Genomic DNA, 8955 nt, shown 5'->3' on the forward strand with positions numbered 1-8955 from the left:
GCCGGTTTTGCATCTATCATTATGTAAAGCAAGGTATTCTTGAGAGTCCCTTGGACTGCAAGAAGAACAAATCAGTCAATCCTAAAAGAAGTCAACCCTGACTGTTCCCTGGAAGGCCAAATAAGGAAACTGAAGCTCAAATACTTTGGCCACCCAATGAGAAGGGAGCACTCCCTGGAGAAGACCCTGAGGCTGGGAAAGATTGAAGGTCAAAGAAGACGGGGACGGCAAAGGATGAGATGGTTAGACAGTGTCATAGATGCAACGGACATGAAATTGAGCCAACTTCAGAGGACGGCGGAAGACAGGAGGGCCTGGCGGGATCTGGTCCATGGGGTCGCGAAGAGTCGGACTCGACTGTGCGACTGAACAACAACAACATTCGCTCCACATTTTCTCAACTGGGAGGGAAAAGTGCAGCTCACAACTACATTCAGATACTTCGGGGCAAGGCCACCGTACTGACTACAAAGTCACCCCCGAATGGCCATAAATCGATGCAGAAGGTTCAATAAAATCTGACCATCAAAGAGCTCGAAAGCGGCATGCAGTCTGGGTACCATAAAACCCGATAATCAAGGGAGGCAAAACCAGCATGCAGTACAGAGGGGAATTTCTGTTCCAAGGAGGGTTCCGTAAAACGGAGGGAAAAGCAGATGCAAAATCAGCCCATGGAAGCGAATGGCTGCCATGCTTTTATGCTTTGCCGAGCCGTGGAAACATTCAGGGCATCCTTACACGGGTTAGTTCCTTCCCAAGCAGAGAATGTAATGCGCTCACTGCAATGTTGGACGGAGCTAGATGGACCATGCGTATTCCTCCCATTCTGCAGTCACCCCACTGGCTGGCCATTAGGTACTAGACTCAGTTGAAGGGACTGGTGACCAGATACAAAGCCTTTCAGGGCCTCAGTCAACAAACCAATCAAAACTGATAGATTCACGGGGGTAGCCGTGTTGCTCCGAAACAACAGAACAACTTTGATTCCAGCGGCACCTGTAAGACCAACCAAATTTAATCCTGGAGCTACGGTGGCTCAAGTGGTTAAAACGATAAAACGGAGGGAAAAGCCGATGCAGAATCAGCCCATGGAAGCGAATGGCTGCCATGCTTTTATGCTTTGCCGAGCCGTGGAAACGTTCAGGGCATCAGTTCCTTCCCAAGCAGAGAATGTAATGCGCTCACTGCAATGTTGGACGGAGCTAGATGGACCATGCGTATTCCTCCCATTCTGCAGTCACCCCACTGGCTGGCCATTAGGTACTAGACTCAGATGAAGGTACTGGCGACCACATACAAAGCCTTTCAGGGCCTCAGTCAACAAACCAAGCAAAACTGATAGATTCACGGGGGTAGCTGTGTTGCTCCGAAACAACAGAACAAGTTTGATTCCAGCGGCACCTGTAAGACCAACCAAGTTTAATCCTGGAGCTGCGGTGGCTCAAGTGGTTAAGACGCTGAACTGCAGGTTTTGGAAGGTCAGTAGTTCGGCAGTTCGAGACCCGGGTGTGCCACATGACTGAGTGAGCTCCCGTCTCTAGTTCCAGCTCCTGCCAACCTCGCAGTTCGAAAGCAAGAAATTGCAAGTAGATAAATAGGTACCACTTCGGTGGGAAGGGAACAGCGTTCCCTGCGCCTTGGTGTTTAGTCATGCCGGCCACATGACCACGGAAATGTCTTCGGACAGCGCTGGCTCTTCGGCTTTGAAACAGAGATGAGCACCGCAACCCTAGAGTCGGACTCGACTGGCTTTCGAGCAAGGGAACCTTTACCTTTACTTTACAAGGTTTCGTGTGCGTGCACACTTCTTCATAGAATTACAGAATGTCAGAGTTGGAAGGGACATTGCAGGTCATCTAGTCCAACCCCCTGCACTCTGCAGGAGCATAGCCGAAAGATAGCCCTACATACCTACAACCAGGGCTATTTTTGGGCAGGAACGCACAGGAACGGAGTTCCGGCTGGTTTCAGAGTTGGCCACACCCACTATAGTCAAAACCTCTGCGTGCCTGGCTACAGAGGGAAGGCCTGGAGAGCGACCGCGCCCCCCCGGCGACTCCGAAGTGGACGGGCCAGGGCCCCCCCTGGAAGGATCGGGGAGGCATTTAAATGCCTCCCCATACTTTCCCCAGCCTGTCCAAGGGCTGGCTTGCCCAGGCAAGCCAAGGGAAGACATGGGGGTGTGGCGTAATGTGCTAATTTACTGTGCTACCATGGGTGTGGCCTAATATGCTAATGAGTTTCTGCTGTTGGGTGTGGCTTATTATGCTAATGAGTTCCCACTGGGCTTTTTCTACAAAAAAAGCCCTGCCTACAACATACCCGAAAGATGGTCGTCCAGCCTCCGCTTGAAAACGCCCAGCGAAGGAGCATCCACCACCTCCCAAGGCAGACTGACTACTGACCTTCCACAGCCTGCAGTTCAGCGTCTTAACCACTTGAGCCGCCGCAGCTCCTCTTCTACATGACAGCCCTTCAAATACTTGAAGACGGCATGCCCACGAAAGCTCACACCCAGAATTAAACTTTGCTGGTCTTAAAGGGGCCCCACAGCTCTAACCACCTAAATCTATCACTGGCAGATCGGGCCCTTTCGCTTCTCTGAGTGGCACCATCTCTGCAAAGTATCAGGCAGAGAAAGGATCCTTCTCAACGCCCAGTTCCCAAGATCCTTTCTACCAGAAAGACCACAGGACTGAACTTGGAACTTTTCTTATGTAAAGCATAAAATATGCCAAGAAGGAGGAGGAAGAGGAGATTGGATTTATACCCTGCCCTTCGCTACCCGAGGGAGTCTCAGAGTGGCTTACAATCTCCCTTCCCTTCCCCTCCCCACAACAGACACCCTGTGACGTAGGCGGGGCTGAGAGAGCTCTTTTGAGAACTGCCCTTGTGAGAACAGCTCTGAAATAACGTGTGACTGACCCAAGGTCACCCAGCAGGCTGCAAGTGGAGGAGTGGGGAATCAAACCTGGTTCTCCCAGATTAGAGTCCGTGCTCCTAACCACTACACCAAACTGGCTCTCAAGATACAATATTTTTTTCACGTACTACAGAGGGTCTCCAACATGGTGCCTACAGGCCCAAGGGCACCCGCCGACACCTTTCCTGGTGCCAGCCAAGTGTTTTCAGAAAGTGGGAGGGGTCATGTGGGGCTTTGGCCCAGTCGGGCTACTAACTGGCCACTGGTGATTCGATTGGTTGTGCAGATTTTCGTCGCTTTGGCAACAGCCCCCGCCACTGCACAAAGACCTTCATGGTGTGACTGAAGCCATCTTCTGGCTAGCTCCGCCTCCCGCTTCTGCCATTTTGGGGCTGCGCCTCCCACTCTGCATCAGAAGTCCAAAGGTGCATGCGGGATGAAAAAGGTTGGGGTCCCCGATGTACTGTTATTAGGCGACTGAGATAGCACTCGAGAGCCAGTTTGGTGTAGTGGTTAGGAGCGCGGACTCTAATCTGGGGGAACTGGGTTCGATTCCCCACTCCTCCACATGCAGCTGCTGGTGTGACCTTGGGTCAGTCACAAGTTCTCTCAGAGCTGTTCTCTCACGGGCAGTCCTCAAGAGAGCTCTCTCAGCCCCACCTACCTCACAGGGTGTCTGTTGTGGGGAGGGGGAGGGAAAGGAGTTTTTAAGCCGCTTTGAGACTCCTTCAGGTAGTGAAGGGCCATGGGGTATAAATCCAATCTCTCTTCTCCTTCTATGACACTGTATCAGTAAGCATGGGGAAGTTGATTCGGCTAGCCCACAACAATATGCAGCTAAACACTTCCTAAACCCCAAAAGTGCACTGGATGACACGAGCCAGAGGGCTCCGATCCTGCCCAGAGAGCTCTGATCCTGACCTTAAGTCTGTATTTATTGTTTTTTATATCTGTATCTGCTGGTTTTATATTGTATGCAGTGTTCCCTCTAAGCTGAGTTAGTGTGAGCTAGCTCACAGTTTCTTTAGCCTCTCGCTCCCACACTTTTGTCTTAGCTCAGGAGGGATGGCTCCAGAGCAAACTGATTTATGCACTAGGCCAATCGCTTGCTCACAGCTTTCATGCCAGTAGCTCACAAAGTAAAAATTTTGCTCACAAGACTCCACAGCTTAGAGGGGGCATTGATTGTATGTTGTCTTAAATTGTTGTGAGCCGCCCTGAGCCGCTTCGGTGAGGGGGCGGGGTAAAAGCCCAAGCAAATAAATAAATAAATAAATACTCTGCTACCAACAGAGCAAAACATGCATCTGTCTTAAAACATTGCACATGAGATCCAGGAGAGCTGCCATTGCTAGAATTCTCCAGTCACTCACGGTCACCAACAGAGAGGAAACCAACCAGTCGAACACATAAGACACACAAAGCACACGGTGAGATCAAAACTCCTCTGGTTTGTCACCCTGACGTGGGAGAAACAAAATATCGTGCCCCCCTGCCCCGCCCCCCCAATCCATACGACCAAAGCGAACATAACCCTACCCTGCAGATCTGTCTTGTAGTTCCTAACAGGCAGGGCTCTTTTTGTAGAAACAGCCCAGCAGGAACTCATTAGCATAATAGGCCACACCCAACAGCAGAAACTCATTAGCCTATTAGACCACACCCCTGACAGCACAGCTCATTGGCATGTTAGGCCACACCCCCATGTTACCAGATCATCCAGCCACACCCACCTTTTGCTTCTTATTCTGTTTACCTTGTTTGTTGTCCAAACCCAGGGCCTTATTTTGTAGCAGGAACTCCTTTGCATGTTAGGCCACACCCCCTAATGTAGCCAATCCTAATGAGTTTCTGCTGTTGGGTGTGGCCTCTTATGCTAATGCGTTCCTGCTGGGCGTGGCCATCTTGGGAGCCAGCCGGAACTCCGCTCCTGTGCGTTCCTGCCCAAAAATAGTCCTGCTAACAGGGCTTTTTTGAAAAAAGAAAGAGGTGCCCGACCTCTCAAGAGGGAAACGAAGATTTCAATCTGTATCCTGAAAACACACCAACTTTTAAACACTTTTTAAAGAATTCTGTCGAAGAGGTTCCGGGACTCAGTTCCAACATGTTCCCCCAGGGAAAAAAGCCCTGATTAAAACAATTCACAAAACCAAACAAGGACCCACGGTAAGTAGGAAAACCAACATACAACAAGTACCGTGCACAGATCTCAAAAGCTATTGTACAACCTTATAATTAATAATAGCCCTCCTCTGTTAAATAAAAGTTTCAAAAGGGAGGACTCCTTAAAGTCTCTTTATAACATGTGCTTTTGAGATGCTTGGAGATGATATTTGATATTTTTGATATCTTTGATATCTCAAGTGGTTAAGACGCTGAACTGCAGGCTGGAAGGTTGGCAGTTCGGCAGTTCGAGACCCGAGTGCCGCATGAGAGAGTGAGCTCCCGTCTCTGGCTCTAGCGCCTGCCAACCTAGCAGTTCGAAAGCAAGAATTTGCAAGTAGATAAAGAGGTACCACTTTAGTGGGAAGGTAACAGCGTTCTGCGCGCCTTGGTGTTTAGTCATGCCGGCCACATGACCACGGAAACGTCTTCGGAGAGCGCTGGCTCTTCGGCTTGGAAACGGAGATGAGCACCGCAACCCTAGAGTCGGAATCGACTGGCTTTCGAGCAAGGGGAACCTTTACCTTTATATTATCTAAAGAAGTGAGCATGCCCTGCCACAAATCTTGGGCGATTCTGCATCTAGCATTCGCTCCACGTTTTCTCAACTGGGAGGGGAAAGTGCTGCTCAAAACCACATTCAAATACCCTGGGCCAACGCCGTACTGACTGCAAAGTCATCCCTGAATGGCCACAGAACAGCCATAAATCTATGCAGAAGGTACCATAAAATCCGACAATCAAAGGAAGCGAAAGCAGCATGGAGTGTGGAGGCTACCATAAAATCCGGTGGTCAAAGGAAGCGAAAGGGGCATGGAGTGTGGGGGCTACCATAAAGTCCAACGATCAAAGGAAGTGAAAGCAGCATGCAAGGCAGAGGAGGATTTCTGTTCCAGCGTTGGGTTTGCTAAAACAACGGAGGGAAAAGCCCATGCAGAATCAGCCTTTGTTAGTCTTTAAGGTGCTACTGGACTCTTGCTCTTCTCTTCTCCTGGAAATCCTGTTGGTCTCTACCGTGCTACCAGACTGGACTCTTAACCAAACGCTCCCTCTAAGCTGCGGAGTCCTGTGAGCGAAAGTTCCACATTGTGATCTGCTGGCATTAAAGTGGTGAGTGAGCGATTTGGCTGCTGCATCAATTAGTTTGCTCTGGAGCCCTCCTTCCTGAGCTGAGGCAAAAAATGTGCGAGCCGGAAGCTCAAAAACCGTGAGCCGGCTCACGCTAACTCGGCTTAGAGGGAACACTGCCCTTAACGCAGACTGGACTCCTCTGCTTTGTCCGAAGGCACGTCTTGAGAAAGCAGACACTGTCAGTCCTTTACCATTCAGACGACACGCAGAAGAGAGTGCAGCGGGTGTCAACAACTCTGCTTTTGGGGATCTCGAACGCGCGCCCGGATTGCACGGTTCGAAGGGAAGTTACAGCACATTGGGGTGGATTAATCCACCCGAAGCAACGTCGAGCACAGCCCCAGATGGTTTAGAATTGCAGGTCTCGCTGCCCACCCCCTCGCCCACAATGCGTCCTGTCTTAAGGAAGAGTTAAAAGAAGGGTCCTAAAACAGTCAGATTGGAGCGCAGTCGCCTCTTAAACGAGAGTTTCGGGGTATCCGCTTTCAATAGTCAAAGCTCCCTTGGTCAGACACGACTCTCAAAAGCTGAACACCCAGTGTTCTCTCTAAGCTGAGTGAGTGTGAGCTAGCTCACAGTTTTTTAGCCTCCCGCTCACCCATTTTTGTCTCCGCTCAGGAAGTAGGGGGCTCCAGAGCAAACCGATTTATGCAGGAGCTGAATTGCTCGCTCACAACTTTCATGCCAGTAGCTCACCAAGTAGAATCTTTGCTCACAAAGACTCCACAGCTTAGAGACTCTTGTTTCGTCAAAGCAGTCTAAGGGTGCTGCTAGTCAAAGTAGTCTAAGGGTGCTCCCCACCTACCTCCCAGGGCGTCTGTTGTGGGGAGGGGGAGGGAACAAAGACTATAACCGTTATACTGCAGACCCAACGCGGCTCCCCCCCTGAAACTACCCTCCCGGGGTCCTAGATAGTCATGGAAGAAGAAGGCAACGCTAAAGCAGTTTTAAAATGTAAAAGAGGGTAATGGACCTACAGAGAATCCCCTTCTCGGCTCCTCCGTCCTCGCGAAATATCTCCAGCCTGACCTGAGAAGCCACATCCGAGCTCCATTTCCTTTCGGCGGCATGGCTCTCCAGAAGGCTTGGGCAGAGAACGGGCGGTCGAGCCCTCTGAACGCCTTTTCTCTCCTCCACCCCCTTCGCACCAATCTCCCTTCCCGCTGCAGGAGTCCGGAGACTTCGCTTGGGAGAGTTTGGCTGGAGGAAGCGTCCTGAGTAAGTCAACTAGGGGGACACAGGAGACGTTTGGTTGCCTAATAGGAAGCGGAGGCCGGGGAGACTGACTCACAGACCTGCTCTGACAAAGATGAGTTGCAGATTTCCTTCTACTCCCCGCTTTGGGCGGGCGGGTACTAGTGTTGCTACGGGGAGGAGGGGTGCTTCTTGTTCCAAAATTCACTTCTCCCCCTCCTTCTTTTCTCTTTCTCTCTCTCTCTTTTAAAAGAGGGATTTCTCCTTCGTTTCTCTTCCTTTGAGAGAGCCAGTTTGGTGTAGTGGTTAAGTGCGGGGACTCCAATCTGGGAGAACCGGGTTTGATTCCCCACTCCTCCACTTGCACCTGCTGGGTGGCCTTGGGGCAGCCACAGTTCTCTCAGAGCAGTTCTCGAAAGAGCTCTCTCAGTCCCGCCTACCTCACAGGGTGTCTGTTGTGGGGAGGGGAAGGGAAAAGAGTTTATAAGCTACTCTGAGACTCCGAATGAGGGGCAGGGTATAAATCCAATCTCCTCCTCCTCCTCCTCCTCCTCCTCCTCTTCTTATTCTTCTTCTTCTTCTGAGAATCTGATGCACCCTTTGGTTATTTCCGCCCCAGCAGTTGTTTTATGCGACGCCCCACAGGGTAGATCTCTAGCGCGGTGTTTCCCAACCTGTGAGTCGGGACCTAAAAGTTGAGATACCTGACCTTGTCATTTGCTCACTTTCGTATTTTGGAAACCAAGATCTGACCCCGGAAACAGTATCTTCCATGTCATACATCAGTTGGTATTTTTTTCTTCACGGCCTGTACATGTCGATCAAGTCAACCAGTCCTGATGGTTACGAAGAGTGGGTTTCCGGCACTTGCACATGCTAAATAGTTCGGTGTAGTGGTAAAGAGCGCGGAATCTGATCTAGGAGAAGCGGATTTGATTCCCCACTCCTCCACGTGCAGCTGCTGGTGTGACCTTGGGTCAATCACAAGTTCTCTCAGAGCTGTTCTTTCACTAACAGTTCTCAAGGAAGAGGAGGAGGAGGAGGAGGAGGAGTTTGGATTTCTGCTGGAGACTTGGGGGGATGGAGCCTAGAGAGGACAGGATCCAGTTTGGTGTAGTGGTTAAGTGCACGGACTCTAATCTGGGAGAACCGGGTTTGATTCCCCACTCCTCCACGTGCAGCTGCTGGTGTAACCTTGGGTCAGCCACAGTTCTCTCAGAGCTGTTCTCTCAAGGGCAGTTCTCGAGAGAGCTCTCTCAGCCCCGCCTACCTCACAGGGTGTCTGTTGTGGGGAGGGGAAGGGAAAGGAGATTGTAAGAGATTGAAAGTTAGTTTGGTGTAGTGGTGAGGAGCGCATACTCTAACCTGGGAGAACCGGGTTTGATTCCCCACTCCTCCACGTGCAGCTGCTGGTGTAACCTTGGGTCAGCCACAGTTCTCTCAGAGCTGTTCTCTCAAGGGCAGTTCTCGAGAGAGCTCTCTCAGCCCCACCAACCGCACAGGGTGTCTGTTGTGAGGACGGGAAGGAAAAAGGAGTTTGTAAG

At 50.8% G+C, this 8955-nt stretch overlaps 1 protein-coding gene across 1 annotated transcript in view; it reads right to left on the reverse strand.

The window, feature by feature from the left end:
• The window catches only part of GJC2 (gap junction protein gamma 2), a 65295-nt gene extending 58067 nt beyond the window's left edge, over window positions 1-7228 (reverse strand). Inside the window, exon 1 of the mRNA XM_015413003.1 lies at window positions 7195-7228. The gene's annotated coding sequence lies outside the window, so the exon portion shown is untranslated. The remainder of the gene's footprint in view (window positions 1-7194) is intronic.
• Window positions 7229-8955: the final 1727 nt, after the last annotated feature.

Source organism: Gekko japonicus, unplaced genomic scaffold, assembly GCF_001447785.1.
Source record: "Gekko japonicus isolate JY-2015 unplaced genomic scaffold, Gekko_japonicus_V1.1 scaffold2375, whole genome shotgun sequence".
NCBI classification, from domain to species: Eukaryota; Metazoa; Chordata; class Lepidosauria; order Squamata; family Gekkonidae; genus Gekko; species Gekko japonicus.